At 42.9% G+C, this 18,575-nt stretch overlaps 1 long non-coding RNA gene and 1 pseudogene across 1 annotated transcript in view; both read right to left on the bottom strand.

The window, feature by feature from the left end:
• Positions 1-18,575, bottom strand: part of LOC139037137 (uncharacterized) — a 57,808-nt gene that overhangs the window by 4,201 nt on the left and 35,032 nt on the right. Inside the window, exon 3 of the long non-coding RNA XR_011489958.1 lies at positions 4,788-4,867. This is a non-coding gene — a long non-coding RNA (uncharacterized lncRNA). The remainder of the gene's footprint in view (positions 1-4,787; positions 4,868-18,575) is intronic.
• On the bottom strand, positions 2,990-3,650 carry LOC110125431 (large ribosomal subunit protein eL29 pseudogene; annotated as a pseudogene).

Raw genomic sequence — 18,575 nt, 5'->3', positions numbered from 1 at the left:
TGCAATAAAGGAGAGTCTATGAGTGACTATGCAATAAAGCAAATCACATGAATTTTTTGGTTTTCCTAGTGCATAGAAAAGTTATGTTCACACTATACTGTAGTCTGTGCAATAGCATTGCAAAAAAATCCCACTATACCTACTTTAATTACAAAGTACTTTATTGCTATAAACTGCTGTCACCTGAGACTTCCGTGAGTCATAATCTTTATGCACTAGTAAAGAGTAAATAATATAAAAAATCAGTGTTCACATATCACCATAAAAATATAATAATAATGAAAAAGTCTGAAATATTGTGAACCGATAGACTTGTTCAATGTAAGGTCGCCACAAACCTTCAATTTATAAAAAGCACAGTATCTGTGAAATGCAATAAGTAAAGCACAATAAAATGAGGTATACCTGCACTAACTAAGCAAAACTACATCATTTCAGGAAACCCCCCTATGAAAGGGATGTGTGTGTGCTAAGTCACTTCAGTTATGTCTGATTCTTTATGACCTATGCACTATAGCCCACCAGGCTCCTCTGTCTATGGGAATCTTCAGGCAAAAATACTGGAGTGGGCTACCATGCCCTCCTCCAGGGGATCTTCCCAACCCAGGAATCAAACCCACATCCCTTACATCTCACAAGAGGATTGGCAGGCGGAGTCTTTACCACTAGTGCCACCTGGGAAGCACATGAAACAGAGAGACATGACAAATGCCACTGATGGAGCATGTGAAGTGTTTAATGATTAAAAGGGTCCCAGCCTCCATACAGTAGAGCCTCCACAAATGGTTCCACTTGAACAAAGTGTCCAAAATAGGCGAATCCACAGATACAGAAAATGCCGTCTCTGCTGGTTGCCTGGGGCTTAGAAGAGGAGAGAAATGGGGAGTGACTCCTAATGAATTTCCCATTGCCATGATGAAAATGCTCTAAAATTGATTGCGTGATGGTAGCACAACTCTGTGAGTATACTAAAAGCTATCAAATTATATACTTTAAATGGTGAATGATACGGTACATAAATCTTATCTCAGTAAAGCTGTTACAGTAAAAGGGAGAAGGGCAGACTCATGCACACTAGCTCAAGTTTAGAAGATGTCACCAAATCCTCTGCTCCAGCCAAGAATCAATTATAAGTAACCCCAAGACTTCCCTGTTAGTCCAGTGGTTAAGATTCTGCACTGCACTTCCAACGCAGGGGGCCCAGGTTTGATCCCTGGTCAGGGAACTGGATGCCACATGCCTCAACTGGATGCCACATGCCACATGCCTCAATGTCCTGCACGTTGCAATGAAGATCGAAGACCCCATGTGCCACACTAAGACCTGGTACTGCCAAGTAAATGAACTTTTTTATTTTTTTTTTTAACTTTTTTTATTTTAAATAACCCCAACCTACATAAATAACCTACAACCTTGGCCAGTATGGAATAGTATTATTTTAATTTGAGGTCTAGTAAAATCACTGTAACCTAAAAAAAGTATCTAAATAAGTATTATATCCATGAATAAGTATAGAAGTAATGTAAAATAAATTAAATCCATAGTTTTAACAATTCAGACTTAAATGTGGTTATAGCCTTTGTGAGTATTTCGTTTTCACGTTTCTGTCTGCTATTTGGTGTGTTGGGATGTTTCACACGTTTGAGGAATTAGTCTTACTGGATTTGTGATTATTACTCGCATTGGTTAAGGGAATTTAAGTAAGTGATGTGGTGATCATTAGGATGGACTTCTCAACAGTCATTCCACTCTGGGATAATTAGTAAAAGCCAACCGGCCATCCCATCCTCCTCACCAGTGACTGGTTTAGGAACAGGCATGTGACACAACTCTGGCCAACGAGAGGGGAGTTAGAGTCCCCAGAGGGCTTCTGGGAGTTTTCCACAGTTACAAACAAGGGAAGCAAGGGTCTTGCTTTCTCTGAATTGTTGTGTCTGGATACGACAATGTCACTGCAGCAGCCACAATGCTACAAGCCTGTGGGTGGTGCCAGCGCACGGAGAAGGGCAGAACCAAGAGGATCATAACGAAGTGGAGCCTGCAGCCCAGGAGCACCATGCCCACAGCCCACCCCGCTTCAGGGCGTTCTGTTATTTCCAGCCAAAACAAACCTTTTATAATAGGATTTAAATGTAAAACTTTATTTTGAGAAGCTTTAAAAATTTATTAGTTTTGTCAGTTGATTAGGCATATAAATTTGATAAACTGAGCATCAATTAGACTGGAAGTTGTAGAAAATGTTTCTCTGCACAGAAAGAAATCCCCTGGACTCTGAAGAACCTAGCAATAGTGTGACAAGGCAAATTGCAAAGAGAGCTTCATAACCTTGATCCTCATAAGAGGACCTATTGGTAACATGACACATGTCTTCACCTGTGACGTTTATTATAAACTCAGGGAAGGAATCACAAACAACTGATTTCTGCTGGTATCTATAGGAATCACAAACACTGGTTTCTGGTATAGGGCAAGAAGTTTGAGAGCCCAAAGGAACAGATTACTAGCAGCTATTCTCTTTTATCAACAACCAAAGGGGACTTCACAGACCAGGAGTCCCCAGTTCAAATGCCTTCAGGGCCCAGACAGGGTCCATACATGAAGGAAAATGAGTGTAAATGAAGCAGTAGGGAATGGTGCTCCCATCTACAGGCAGCACCGCTACTCAACCCAGGTGATGCTACGGTGAGGAAATGCAGCCTTATTGTTACCAAATCTTCCCTTTTTCAAGAAAAGCCAAAAAACTCGATCATGTGAATCATATAAAGTTTTAGATTAGGGCAACCAATTCAGTCTTTTAAATATTTATTTGTCTGTGTTGAGTCTTACTTGTGGCATGCAGGATCTTCATTGCATCATTTGGAATCTTCTCGATGTGGCACATGGATTCTCTAGTTGTGGTTCTCAGGCTTGGTAGTTGTGGTATGCAGCATGTGGGATCTTAGTTCCCCAACCAGGAATCGAACCCACATCCCCTGCATTGCAGGGTGCATTCTTTTTCTTTCCTGTCTCAGATTTATTTGTACAAATAGCACAGGAGGACACCAGCCCCACGCAGACAGCAGCCCAGGGGGTCACACCAGTCCTTCTGTCCTCACACCGGCAGATGAAGGTCTCTACTCCGGAGCTTTGGTGGGGGCCTGGGCACCCTTGGTAGCTGGAGCCACAGCTGCAGGTGGCTTGGCCTTGGTTGAAGCCTTGGCCTGGAACTTTGGCTGGCAGAACCTGAGACCCTTGGCGATGCGAGCACGAGCACATTTCCCGAGCTTGGGGTGAGCAATGTAGGCAAGTCAGCTGAGCTTGCGGCTGCCACCTGTTGGCATCTTGGGCTTGACCTCCTTGGGCTTCACAAGGGCCTTGACAGCCTCAGCAAGTGCACTCATGGCCTTGGCATTGTTGGCCTGCATCTGCTTCAGGCCCTTCTTGTTGTGCTTCTTGGCAAAGCACATGTTCCTTAGGAACTTGGGGTCTACCCCCTTAAGAGATTCATATCATTGTGATTGCGGTTTCTTGATGCCGTCTCTATGCCATTTTCGGGACTGGTTGTGCGTGGTGTGGTTCTTGGACTTGGCCATGTCTGCACCAGGGCCCACAGATGCCGAAGCGCATGGGACCGGAAGAGCGCAGGGTGGATTCTTTATCATGGGGCCACCAGGGAAGTCTCCAACCAATTCAGTTTTAAAAACAAAACACTGTGGGGCCAAATAGAATATATCTACAAGCTATCTGTGGTGCATAGAGTATCAGTTTGCAACCTCAGCTGGTAGGTTCAGAGCACGTCCATAGGATGGATATATGTGGAACTGTGCAAACACTTCCTTCTCACAGGAGCCACTCATATACTGAGATTTGGGGCCACATAGCTGAAAAGATGTAATTCATAATAATAGCCCAGCAAGTATGAGCTGCAAAATGCACATGCACAGTTGAACAAAATAATCTGTTGCATGCGGCTGGTCAGTGTCATCTGCTTAAATATCAAACATGAAGACAAAATTTTTATTTCAATCCTTGCCAGAGCCAAATTGGGTATTTATGATTAGTTACCAACATGATCAGTCCTACTAAATTCCTTTATTGCGTTCCCAGATTTTATAAATCAGAATCAAGCATTCACTTGCAACTGAAAAATTAGAGAGAGAACGACTTTGACCACTGGCCCAAATGGCACATGAGCCTCAAGAGAGTCTTGTCATACCTCTCTGGAGCTCCCAGCATCGCCCAGCACAGTCCCTGGTCTGCAGGGGTCACACAACAAGCACTCCCTGGTTTCTTGAAGATAAGAGTAAATCTGAGGTCTGTGAATGCCTCTGACTCATAGAAAACTCTGCTCATTTTCATGAGTCTATTTGTGTGTCATTTTTTAAAAACTGTGATATGACACATGGTAGTAGGAGGAACTTAGATATTAAGAACAATTTCCGGACTAACAGACTGTGAAACATTAGAGCAGGTTACAAATGAGGAAGTGGAGGCTCCATCTATGCAGGAAGTTTCCCCCAGTGTACACGCCTGATTCTGTTGGCCAGATGCTATCACTGGTGAGATGGAGGTGATGTTTGTGCAGTGCGTCCCTGCCAGTCTGTTCTTCCCTTTTAGTAACAGCGGCCACTGACCAAGGGTCAACCTGCTCACTATCCTAGGTCTTTAACTTATCAAAGCCTCACAGAAACCCAGTATGATAAATTACCCCCATTTCACAGATGAGGAAATTGAGACTTCAGAGAAATGAAATATCTTGCTCAAGTTCATCCTGTTAAGTAAATGGCAGAACCAGGATTAGAACCCACCTCTGTGTAGCTTCCAAGTCTAGGCCATTTCTCTCAGGCCATGCTGCTACAGGTCCCGGGGGCAGAACACCTGTGGCTACCTGTGGGAAGGAGAGACCAAACAGCAGGTTCAAGCAAGAAGAGCATTACGCAAAAAAGTCATGAGAACTCTGCCGAGACCAAAGAGGAAGCCAGTGTCAAGAAAAGAGAGAAAATGCCAACTGGGGAAGTGACAGAGACATGAAGGGGTGGTAAGGTCAAGGGATATCCTTCCAGAAATGAATCTGTAGTGACTTGGAGAGTCCAGGAAGTGAAGAGGGAGTTCCTTTTAAGCGACACCTAGCCTGTGAGCTCAAGCTTGCCAAGCAGCAGACGGAGCTACTGACTCATCTGCTCAGATTTTCCTTCGGTGACTCCTAACCTACTAACAGCCCCCACGGACAATTTTCATTCCCACTCCCCCACCAACCTGCAACTTTCTTTGATATAGAGGAGCGACAACACTATTTCCAACAATGATTCTACACTTTAGTCAAGTGCTATGTCCATATTCAATATACATGTAATCATGTAACATTCCTTCTCTAAAAAACTGTCCCTGTGGTTTCTGCTGTGATAGGGCCCAAGTTCTTGGATTAGCATTATTGCTACAATAGAAGAGGGCCAGCTTGAAAATTAGTGGGTCCCTACAGCTTCCATATATTTATATGTTAAGCCATATCAAAAGATTCAAGGGATTAGATCTGATAGACAGAGGGCCTGAAGAACTATGGATGGAGGTTCGTAACACTGTACAGGAGGCGGACCAAAACCATCCCAAAGAAAAAGAAATGCAAAAAGGCAAAACAATTGTCTGAGGAGGCTTACAAATAGCTGAGAAAAGAAGAGAAGCAAAAGGCAAAGGAGAAAAGGAAAGATATGCCCATCTGAATGCAGGGTTTCAAAGAATAGCAAGGAGAGATAAGAAAGCCTTCCTAAGTGAACAATGAAAAGAAATAGAGAAAAACAACAGAATGGGAAAGACTAGAGATCTCTTCAATAAAACTAGAGATACCAAGGGAATATTTTATGCAAAGATGGGCACAATAAAGGACAGAAACAGTATGAACCTAACAGAAGCAGAAAATATCAAGAAGAGGTAGCAAGAATACACAGAAGAACTATACAAAAAAGATCTTCATGACCCATATAATCACAATGGTGTGATCACTCGTCTAGAGCCAGGTATCTTGGAGTGCAAAGTCAAGTGGACCTTAGGAAGCATCACTACGAACAAAGCTAGTGGAGGTGATGGAATCCCAGCTGAGCTATTTCAAATCCTAAAAGATGATGCTGTGAAAGTGTGGCATTCAATAAGCCAGCAGATTTGGAAAACTCAGCAGTGGCCACAGGATTTAAAAGGTCAGTTTTCATTCCAGTCCCAAAGAAGGGCAAGGCCAAAGAATGTTCAAACTACCACACAATTGCAGTCATTCCACATGCTAACAAAGTAATGCTCAAAATTCTACAAAGTAGGCTTCAACAGTACATGAATCGAGAACTCCCAGATGTTCAAGCTGGATTTAGAAAAGGCAGAGGAACCAGAGATCAAATTGCCAACATCTGTTGGATCATAGAAAAAGCAAGAGAATTCCAAAAAACATCTACTTCTGCTTCATTGACTATGCTAAAGTCTTTGACTATGTAGATCACAACAAACTGTGGAAAATTCTTAGAGATTGGAATACCAGACCACCTGATCTGCCTCCTGAGAAATCTGTATGCAAGTTAAGAAGCAAAAGTTAGAACCGGACATGGAACAATGGACTGGTTCCAAATTGGGAAAGGAGTACGTCAAGGCTGTATATTGTCACCCTGCTTATTTAACTTATATGCAGAGTACATTATGAGAAATGCCAGCCTGGATGAAGAACAAGCTGGAATCAAGATTTCAGGAAGAAATATCAATAATCTCAGATATGCAGATGATACCACCCTAATGGCAGAAAGCAAAGAGGAACTAAAGAGCTTCTTGATGAAGATGAAAAAGGAGAGTGAAAGAGCTGGCTTAAAACTCAACATTCAAAAACTAAGATCTATGACATCCGGTCCCATCACTTCATGGGAAATAGATGGGGAAACAATGGAAACAGTGACAGACTTTATTTTTTGGGGCTCCAAAATCACTGCAGATGGTGACTGCAGCCATGAAAATAAAAGACACTTGCTCCTTGGAAGAAAAGCTATGACAAACACAGACAGGGTATTAAAAAACAGAGACATTACTTTGCCAACAAAGATCTGTCGAGTCAAAGCTATGGTTTTTCCAGCAGTCATGTATGGATGTGAGCGTTGGACCATAAAGAAGGCTGAGTGCCAAAGAATTGATGCTTTTGAACTGTGATGTTGGAGAAGACACTTGGAAGTCCCTTGGACTGTAAGGAGATCCAACCAGTCAGTCCTAAAGGAAATCAGTCCTGAATATTCATTGGAAGGACTGATGCTGAAGCTCCAATACTTTGGTGACCTGATGTGAACAGCCAACTCACTAAAAAAGACTGTGATGCTGGGAAAGATTGAAGGCACAAGGAGAAGTGGACAACAGAGGATGAGATGGTTGGATGGCATCACCGACTCGATGGACATGAGTTTGAGCAAGCTCTGGGAGATGGTGAAGGACAGGGAAGCCTGGCGTGCTGCAGTCCATGGGGATGCAAAGAGTCGGACACAACTGAGTGACTGAACAACAATAAGCCATATCACCTTTCCTACTTAACAACTGTGACTGAAGAATTGGTATTTTTATTGCAAAGTCAGTCAAAAAACGAGGTCCAGGCCAACTTTGGAGCAGGAGTCCCCTGTAAACTATTTTAAGAGGTGATGTGGGGGACTTCCTTGGTGGTCCAGCAGCTTAAGATTGCATGTTCCCAATGTAGGAGGCCTGGGTTCGATCCCTGATCAAGGAACTAGATCCCACATGTCACAACTAAGAGTTCACATGTCACAACTAAGAGTTCCTGTGTGCTGCAACTAAGACGCAGTGCAAATAAATAAATAAAATTACCCAAAAACATACAAAAAAATATGTGATTTGAAGGATTTCCCTGATGGTCCAGTGGTTAAAGAATCCGCCCTGCAATGCTGCAGACACAGGGTTCAATCCTTGGTTGGGGAACTAAGATCCCACATGCCATGGAGCAGCTAAGTCCGCCAGCCACAATTACTGAGCTGGCGCGCTCTGCAGCCCATGTGCTATAACTAGAGTCTGTGCACTGCAATGAAAGACTGTGCATGACGCAGTGAAGATCCCACTGCAACCAAGATCCAATGCAGTCAAATAAATAAACAGTAAACAATTTAAAAAAGATGTGTTTTGGATCCTTCATCCCCTCTCTTGAGAGTTCATTTCCTAAACTCCAGTATGGCCCCAGTAGTTCTAGTCTCTATGTTCAGATAGCAAATCCAAGGAAATGAATACAATCTCAGAGACACAGAAGAGATTCACTGGGCTGGGCTTCCAGCTGCTCAACTATATCTGATATCAGTTCCTTTAATTAAACTCGAAAATTCCTGGACACACAGGTCTCAAGAAGCAGGAGGGAGCCCCAAACCTGTCCTGCTGATCAGTGCCTTTGGGAAATTCTTTCATTCAGTCCGTACTTTCCTGAAGCCCATTCCCCCCTAATTGTGAGGGAAGGAAGAGAAAAATAAACCAGAAATCAAATAAGTAAACAAACCAGAAGGACTTTTTTCTTTCAATGGCCTTAGGTTGGCCAGGTCAACAAATCAACACAAGGACACACCTTCCTGAAATTATTTCTCACCCTACCCTCCCAGGGGTTTCCCAGGTGATTCAGTGGGTAAAGAATCTTCCTGCACTGCAAGAGACATGTGTTCGATCCCTGGGTTGGGAAGATCCCCTGGAGAAGAGCATGGCAATCCACTCCAATATTCTTGCCTGGGAATCCCATAAGGTCACAGTAGCTCCTCTCCTGCAAAGAGTCAGCACCACTGAGGCAAATGAGCATGTACCCACCTACCCCTCCAGGCACTATGAAGAAAGTTAGAGCTGACTTGCCTATGACTGCACTGAAAGCGTAAAGTTCCCCAGTCCTTCAAGAGTTTGGCCTAGACTTTAGCACAATTCTGGGAAATGTTTGGGATTTTAGGCTCATTCAGTTAACCCATAATCAATTTTTGAGTACTTTCTATTTTCTTTGTGCTGAGTCAGAAATAGTGAAATACCCGCCAGGATCTGCCCAGGACACAGATTCTGCTCTTTAGCTGCTCAGGGTGCAGTAAAGGAGATAAAGCATGAATTTGATGACTGTAATTGAAGGAAGAAAGTGATACATGCCACACAGAGAGATAACCAAAGAATAATCATCATTTATATTTGAATGGGGATTTCTGAAGTCAGTTTCCTTATATTATCTCACTTGCTCCTTGACACAACTTGTGGTGGACATCTGCCATGACTCTCATTCAGCATTGTTTCCCCCTTTGGGTTAAGTGTACCCTAACTTCTCAGGGAAGAAGCTCCACCCACCCACTCTGATCCTATGTCCTACTGCCAGAACAAGCTTCCCGGGACCCAGCCAATCCAAGCATGGAGTTCTCCTAGCCATTGGTGACCACCTCAGGGACTCACTCACTGAGGGCAATGAAATTTCAATTGGGATTTCTTTGTTTTGGGTCACACTGCAAGCTTTGTGGGATCTTAGTCCCTTGACCAGGGATCCAACCCGGGCCTCAGCAGTGAAAGCACAGGTCCTAACCCACTGGTCATCCAGGGAAACTTCTAGTTAGGACTTCTGAGAAAGAGATTCCAAATTAGTCTGCTAGATTTAGAGCACAAAGACCGTGTGTTCTGGGACTGCTGCCACTCTTTGAACCTGAGCCTGGAGGTGACAGAGCAAAAAGCAGAACTGAAAGGAGAGATACCAACTCTTGATATATCATTTGAGCCTGGACTTCACCCATGCCTGAAGCCATCTCTGCCCCTCAACTTTTCACTTATATAAACCAATAAATACTGTTTCATCAGAAGCCAATTTGGTTCAGCTATATAAACCAATAAATACTGTTTCATCAGAAGCCAATTTGGTTTAGGTTTTTCTGTCACTCAAAAGCAAGAGTCACAAAAGAAACTTTAACTCCATGGGGTAGATATTTGTACCTCCATTTTATATAAGAAAAATTGAAGAATTTCCCTAGTGGGCCAGTGGCTAAGACTCTGCACTCCCAATGCAAAGGGCCCAGGTTCAATCCCTGGTCAGGGAACTAGATCCTACATGCCACAACTAAGAGTTTGTATGCTACACTTAAAGATCCAGCATGCCACAACTAAGACCCAGCACAGCCTAAGTAAACAAATATTAAAAAAAAAAAGAGAGAAGAATTGAGGCTCAGATTGCTAAAGAGTAGAAGAACCAGGTCCTGATAGCAATTCACAGATTCAGTCCTTCATACCATAGCTGCTTCCCTCAGTGACAGAAACTCAGAGGAAGCACAGGTAACTTGAGGCCGGAATGATCAGCCAGTCTTTGCAGGAGCACCAGCTGAGCCAGACTTTGAAACGCAGCTTGGATTTGGCCTGAAGTGACGGCAAAAGTATTCTGAGTAGTGGGAGGGAGGTTCGTGAGGGAGGCGGCATATATATACTACACACATATACTAATGGCTGATATAGCATTAGTATAGCAATCACATTGCTATATGGCAGAAACCAACACAACATTGTAAAGCAATTATCCTCCAATTAACAACAATTTGTTCAAGTATTTTGGGTGAGGGGTAATATGAAAGGTCATGGATGTGAGAAACTTCAGGGGCACTTGGAAAATAGCAGGTACTTGGGTGTATCAAAAGATTGGGTGTATAGGAGAAGATAAGAAGTAGAGTTAGGAACATACTTAGGATCAGAATATTTGGGGAAGAATCTATAAAAATACTAAATCACTATGTTGTACACTTGAAACTAATTAATATTGTAAATCAACTACACTTCAATTTTTAAAAATGTTTGGGGAACTTGACCTCTATCCTGAAGGTCAGAAATTCCCAAACCCTACTGTATTAAACATTGGTTTTAATTAACCAAAACTCAATTTTCACCAGCTTAGTTTTACTAGATCTTAAAGATGAGCTCTACTGACACACGAAATAAGACTCAAAAGAACCCAGTGAGGAGAAAGAGTTAAATACTTGGCTTTGTATTCCAAAACAGTGTCTGGAAACCAAGACAAGCTGATGGAACTGAAGCAGAACTCACTGCTCACACAAAGAAAAATGCTGGATAATTTTTTCTTAAGATGTATCTGACATTGAAAGCAAGAAAGGGAAATTCTCAGGGGCCAGGAATCAATAGGAACCCAAAGCCATCACGGTAAGCAGAATGCAAACCTGAGACAGGACAGTCTTAGGGATTAGGGGTGAGATTTTAATGTTGCTATGGCAGCAGAAGATGAAGCCTTGAGCCCTGACAAGACCTGAAATTGGAATAAAAGTCCTATCTACTCCCCACAGAAGGATAGAAAAGCTCTGCTTACTCCCTGGGGAAGGAGCAAGAATGTTCTCCACTGGCCTGGGTCACAGGCAGAAAAGGAATCACCAACAATAATTTGGGACCCCAAGCCTGTTCTGCACCAGTGTGGGACCCATATTCACATTATCCATCAGGTTCAGGTGACAAATATTAAGCAAAATACAAATAAATTCAACCCTAGACATCATGGTAAAATTGAAGAACATCAAATATAAGAGACAAAATTTAAAAACAATCTATGGAAAAAGAATACCTACAGAAGCTGAATAGTCTTTAGCAGGCCATCATCAACAACAATAAATGGCAGAAGACAAAGGAATATCTTAAAGCCGCTGATCTACTGAGATGCTAAAGGGCAATGAGAATGAGAATCAGGAGAATGTTGGGTAGCCAAGCAGAGGGATGTTTTGAGAACAGAGCAAGTAGTAACATCAAAGCTGCCAAACAGTCAGGTACAATCGGGACAGGGAAACATACACTGCATTTGGCAACCTGGACATTATCATCAGTGGCTTTGACTTAGTGGTTTCAGTAGAGGGATGGGGGACAGAAAGCAGGTATGAGGAGACCAAATTCAACACAAGGAAGTGAGTGTTTATCTCCCTAAACCCCTTACTTCAAACACATAGCCAGCCATGACATTTAAAAATATAAAAATGATTTTTTTAAAAAAGATATAACTGGGGACTTCCCTGGTGGTCCAGTGGTTAAGACTGCATGCTCCCGAGGCAGGGGGCTCAGATTCCATCCCTGGTCAGGGAACTAGACCCCACAGACCACAGCTAAAGCCCAGGTCCCACAACTTAAGATCCTGCATGCCGTAACTAAGACCCAGTGCAGCCAAATAAATTAAAAGTAAAAAAGATATAGCTGTACCCTCACATGCATCCATGAGCCAGAAACGAAACACAGTAAGATCAGTGGGGCCCATGTCTCAGGCTTATGGGCTCCAAGTCTGGAAGCTGGAATTGCCAACCCAATTGGCAGTTGGGTACACATTCTATGGGGATCAAGTGCTCCCCTTAATGGGGGTTCTGAAACTCATGGCTTGATACCAGAGGCTTATGTCTGCTCCATTGTTTGTGAAAACAACCCAAACAAAACAGCTGGACCCTGGCTTTATTAGTGTCTGGGGAGGTGAGGGCACCTTCCTACCAAAGACCAAGTCATCTCCTGGCCCTTGACCAGATATGACATTCCTAACCTCTGGGGATGGAGGATCATCATCCTCCTAGCTCTATCTAGGTTGAGGGCCAGAGGGCCAAACAGTGGCATCTTGAGAAGGGATGAGAGGAAAGTCAGAAAAAGAGAGAAATCAAACAAAAACAAATATTCTCTTACTCAAACTATAATTCCAAAACATATGAAAGAAACTACTTGGTGAGAGAGATGGCCTTTGAAATTAACCATCAGATCAGAAATTTTCTCAAATTTCCACTGGAAATTTGTGAAAGAGTGTAAAGAGACTTTAAAATAGGATGTTGAAACTGTTTAGAGATTAATGCACACCTTCCATTTCAAGAGGAAATTATTAAGCAAAAACAGACTGAAATGAAACAATATGAACAATAACCAATCAGAAATCCTTGAAATGAAAAATATCCTAATTGAAATCTAAAAGTCACCAATGGGGCAATTCTCAGTCTTTAGGACACTGCTCCTTCACTTCGGAGAGCCTGGGTTCAATCCCTGATTAAGATCTGATCCTGCAAGTCACTCAGTGCAGCCAAAGATAAAAAGCTTTAAAAGGCCATAACAGGAGAAACTGTAGATTAAACACACTCAGAGAGTGAATTAGAGAACTGCAAGAGAGAACTCAGGAACTCATTTACAGTATAACATGAGGTGAATGGAAAGTAACAGTAGTTAAAACATGGAGAACAGATTAAAAGGTTGAAATATTCATACAACAAGAGCTTCAGAGAAAGAGAATTGAAAGAAATAGCAGAAAGATCAATATTTGAAAAGCACTGAGTACTTTTTTTCCAGAATTGAAGAAAAAGTCTTAGGAATGAAAGAAATTTATTTCATTTATTTATTTTTAGTCAAAGCAAGCATGATGTTTAGTTGCAGCATGTGAACCCTTCATTGCAGCACATGGGATCTAGCTCCCTGATCAGGGATCAAACCCAAGTCCCCTGCATTGACAGCGCCAAGTCTTAGCCACTGGACCACCAGTGAGGTCTCGGAAAGAAATTTAGACTCAGCCAAATTATTATTCAAGAGTGTTAGGGGAGTTGAATCTCAGCATATAAAAACTAACAAATTCTTACCCCTCATAGGCCCTTCCTAATGAACTAGTGGATTTTGATTCTAATATGCATGTTTGTTCACATTTTAACATCTCTTAAGTCACGATGCATATTACAATCAACTGGCAACTTTTAGTTGTGTTTCCCCCTTTTTAAAAAGCCTAGATTTTTATTTCCTTTAGTCTTCTGTGCCCTTATCCTAAGGTATCTTCAAACATTCCATCAGCTGTGTGAATCTCCTTTCAAGCATACTTTTTCCCTTTAGGCATGCTATCTATCCCATCTTCTTGAAATCTTCCCTGGAGCCTTCTGACTGGTTCCAGTGTGAGCTGGTTGTCCTCTAAGCCTGCAGCATCATTGTCATCTTGGCTTTTTCATTCACCATTGTTTTGGGGACTTCCTTTCCCTCCCTTTCATGATCAAGACCTGGTCCCCTAGTTCCCATTCTTCCTCCCTTTTGGTTTATCCCCTTGTTTTCCTGGAGCAAATTCTCCTGTTATGTCCCAAGAATGCATTGGAAGCAATATTTTTTGAGACTTTGAATGTCTGAAGAATTTTTTCTACCATCACTTGATAGCTTGGTAGAATAAGTAGAATTCTACTTAAAAAATATTTTTTTTTCTCAGTATTTGGAGGCATTTTTCCATTGCCTCCTAGCTTTCCATGATAAAGGTGAGAATTCGAATGTCTTATCTTTAAGGCTTTGTAGAAAATGGTTCTCTCTGAAAGGTTTTGGGAACACCTCCTTGAACAAACTGTTCTGAAATTTCTCCAAGGAGTACTATTTTTGATTCACTCTGCGAGACTTTTGGCAGACTCTTTCATATGTTATGATGGGACCTTCATTCCAGGTCCAAGTCTTAGCGAGTCCAAAGCCTCATCTCTTGTTGCCGTAACAACATGAAATCCCATCCTTAGTGCCTGAGACCCATCCTGTCCCAGCTTTGAATTCTGCTCAGCATACTAGCTTTGGGCTACATTCTGATTTCTGCCTCCTGGAAATTTCCCTTTCTTGCTTTCAAGCTGCCTTGGTGACATCATCCTGTCTCATGGTCTTAAAATACCATCTATACCCTGAAACAACTTGAAAATTATATATCCACAACAGACCTCTCCAAACCTGCATATTCATCTGTTCCTTGATATCTCACTTGTATGTCCAACAGAAATCTCAAGCTTAAAATTCCAAAGTGGAACTACTAACAGTTCTACTAACCCTGCCCCTCCCCTAGTCTTCTGCTGCTCAGTAAACAACATTCTTCCAGGTGCTCAATTTGAAAACCGGAGTCACCCTGGACTGTCTGCCTCACACCTGCATAGAATGCCACCAGCAAATCCTCTCAACTCTACTTTCAAAACACATCCAGAGACCAATGAATTCCTCCCATCTCTGTAGCTAACACCTAGGTCCAAACCACCCTGTTGTCTTGCCTCAATTACTGAAATAGCTTTCAATTCAGTGGTGTTGGACTTTCACTTTGGTGCCCTCAGAGAACTTCAGCTCCTATATTCATGTCCTTGAATGGTTCCTCCCTTCAAATCAAAGCTGGCCCTGTACCTGCTTTAAATACAGAGAATGTGGCAAAACTGATGCTGAGCCAAAGTCTTTAGAAGGCTTTCCAGCTTGTACTCCTACACTTCTGGAAGCCCTGCACCGCCACGTAAGAAGTCTGGCTACCCTGTTAGAGAGGCCACATGAAAAGAGGGAGAGGCTACCAGACCATCTGGAGGTGAACCAAGGAATCCAGCCAACAGCAAGAGCCAAGCTGCCCCAGACCTGTGGCCCCAAATGTTGCTGCAGCCAGACCCTGACTGTGAGCACACGTGAGTGAAGCAGCCACATGGCCCAGCAGAAATTGGCAGTCCCGCTGTGCTTTGTCCTAATTCCTGGCCCACAGAACCATGAGTGACAATAAAAGTTTGTTGCTTCAGTCTCTAAGTGATGCAGTGGTTTATTTTGCCCCACATACAATCTAAACTCTAGCATCCCTGCTTCCTCCTTCACATGGCACCCCTCCCCGCTCCTTCGGCTGTTCTCCACAAAACAGCAGGAGAGATCCATCCGAAATCTAAACGAGGCCCTGTCACTCCTCTGCTCAGAACCGTCCAGTGCCTCTCATCTCACTCAGAGTAAAAACAAAATCTTTAAAACAGTCTACAAGGTCTCAGAGGGTGGCAGACTAGGGCCAGTGGGCCAGACCCTTGCACTACAGAAAAAAAAGACTTCGACACTTTTTAAAGGTTGTTTAACATTTTTAAAGGATGTGATAGAAACCATATGTGGCCTGCAAAGCTTCACATATTTACTATCTGGCTCTTTACAGGAGAGTCTGCCAAACCCTGCCTGTCACAGTCTGGCTCCTTGACGGCTCTTGGTCACTCCCTTGGCTCATCTAGCTCCAGGCCAACTCCTTGATAAGTCTGCAGTTTCTCAGTTACTCCACAGCCAGGCTTGCTCACTCCCTGAGGCCTTTGCTCCTGCTCTCTCCTTCCACCCTTTCTTCCCCAGCTAACTCTTCTACCTTCCTCAGGTCTTTACTCAAATGACCTTCTCAGAGGGGCCTTATCTGATCTTGTTATTTAAAGTTACAATCCCCTGCATACATGCCCTAAGTCTCTCAGCTTTATTTTCCCTTATATCACGTATCACCAACATATACTTTTAACTTTTTGTTGTCATTGCTTATTTCTTATATTTTCCAAAAGAAGAGTAAACAGCATGTGGACAGAAACCTCTGCTTTTCACTGATACATTCTCAGTGCCTAAACCTATTCCTGGTGCATTGTAGGTACTCAATATATATTTCATGAATGCCCTTATGAGTCACAAAAACCACCACCGTCTCTGTTTTCTGTGTAGCACTTGCTCTAAATGCCATATTTAGGGGTTTACCCACCAACTCATGACAGTGGGAACTGCAGAATAAAGCTCAACAGATATCAACTATCCAATGTAATATTTTAATCAGTAAATAAATATACCTCCTATGCACCTTTCAAAAGAAGGAATGGGGATTGAGGAGGTAGAAACACAGTAAGTTGACCATCTTCTCAAGAATTTTTGCTGTGAATAGAAATGGAGAAATGGGATGACTTAGAGAGTAAATATGATCTAGGGAAGGTTAAAAATGGGGATACAAGGCATAATCAGATTAACACAATCAGTAGCATAGTAGAAAGTTCAGTTCAGTTGCTCAGTCATGTCAGACTCTGCAACCCCATGGACTGCAGCATAGGAGAAAGGAGGGGATTAAAGAAGTAGAGTTTTTGGTGAGATGAGGGCAACAAGATGTAGAGCTGGAGAAGAGATTGACTGGTTATGGGCAAGATCTATCTTTTCTAGAACAGAAGGGAAGAAGGAGCAGACTGCAGCAGAGCTTAAAGCCTTGTGGATGGGAAGACGAGGTAGTTCACATCTCCTGGCTTCACCTTCGTGAATGAAGTGTGGGAGGTGAGGCTATCAGCTGAAACTAAGGGGTGAGCAGGATACTGGAAGTCTGAGAAGAGAGAAAAGTTAGAGACCTTACTAGAGAAATGTGAAAGGACAGCCAGGCAGTTGTTGAGGGACCATCTGGAGTCTGTAATCATATATTTAAACAAAAGCAGTCAGCCCAATTGGTGATTTCTCTTAAGTACTATCCAGCTACTTGGTGCAGATGCAGAAAAGACAATTGTTGTTGTTCAATCGCTAAGTTGGTCCGACTCTTTGCGACCCCATGGACTGCAGCACGCCAGGCTTCCCTGTCCTTCACTATCTCTTGGAGCTTGCCCAGGTTCACGTCCATTGAGTCAGTGAAGCCATCCAGCCATCTCATCCTCTGTCGACCCCTTCTCCTGCCTTCAGTCTTTCCCAGCATCAGGGTCCCTTCGAATGAGTTGGCTATTTGCATCAGGTAGCCAAAGTAATGGAGTTTCAGCTTCAGCATCAGTCTTTCCAATGAATATTCAGGATTGGTTTCCTTTAGGATTGACTGGTTTGATCTCCTTGCAGTCCAAGGGACTCTCAAGAGTCCCAAACTCATGTCCATTGAGTCGGTGATGCCATCCAACCATCTCATCCTCTGTCATCCCCTTCTCCCCCTGCCCTCAATCTGTTGAGTTCAATTACAGTGACCATAGTAAGGCAGGGGTTATGATTGTGTGGTCTTCAGACCAGGAGCATCAGAATTATTGAAAACTGGTAAGAAATGTAAAGTCTCAGTCTTCATTCCAGATGTCCTAAATCAGAAACTCAGAAGGTAGGGCCCGGCAGCCCTTCAGGTGACCCTGATGCTACACCCAGTCAAGTTTGAGCAGCACTGCAATAAAGGGAAAGAACAAGCGACTTCTCTGATGGTCCAGCGGCTAAGACTCTGTACTCCCAATCCAGGGAACCCAGGTTTGATCCTTGGTCAGGGAACTAGATCCCACATGCTGCAACTAAGAGTTAGCATGCTGAAACTGAAAGATTCACATGCCACAATTAAGATGCTGTGTGCCCCAACTAAGACCTGATGCAGCCAATAGATTTTTTTTTGAAAAAGGGAAAGAACAAAGAGATCTGACAGTGTTTATAAGGGAATAATTAAATGGCAGACTAGAGAGTCTAAACTGGAAAAGAAAGGAAGTAAAGGCATGAGGGACTGACCAATAATGATAAAGTAATGGGGCTCAATGGCTTAGAATATAATGTAAATAACCATAGTATGGTATATTCATTTTCAATTGCTGCCATTACAAACTACCATAAACTAAGTGGCTTGGAAGGTTTCCATGGCAGCTCTGTGGTAAAGAACCTGCCTGCCAATACATGAGACACGTGTTGGATCTCTGGGTCAGGAAGATCCCCTGGAGAAGGAAATGGCAACCCACTCCAGTATTCTTGCCTGGGAAATCCTATGCACAGAGGAGCCTGGCAGGCTACAATCAAGGGGGTCACGAAGAGTCAGACACTACTTAGCAACTAAACAACAATAAAGTGGCTTGAAATAGCACCCATTGATTATCTCATAGTTCTGTGGGTCAGAAGTACCAGTACAACATGGCTCAGCT

Source organism: Odocoileus virginianus, chromosome 10 (genome assembly GCF_023699985.2).
Source record: "Odocoileus virginianus isolate 20LAN1187 ecotype Illinois chromosome 10, Ovbor_1.2, whole genome shotgun sequence".
Classification (NCBI taxonomy): domain Eukaryota; kingdom Metazoa; phylum Chordata; class Mammalia; order Artiodactyla; family Cervidae; genus Odocoileus; species Odocoileus virginianus.
This window is presented reverse-complemented; position numbering and strand designations above follow the sequence as displayed.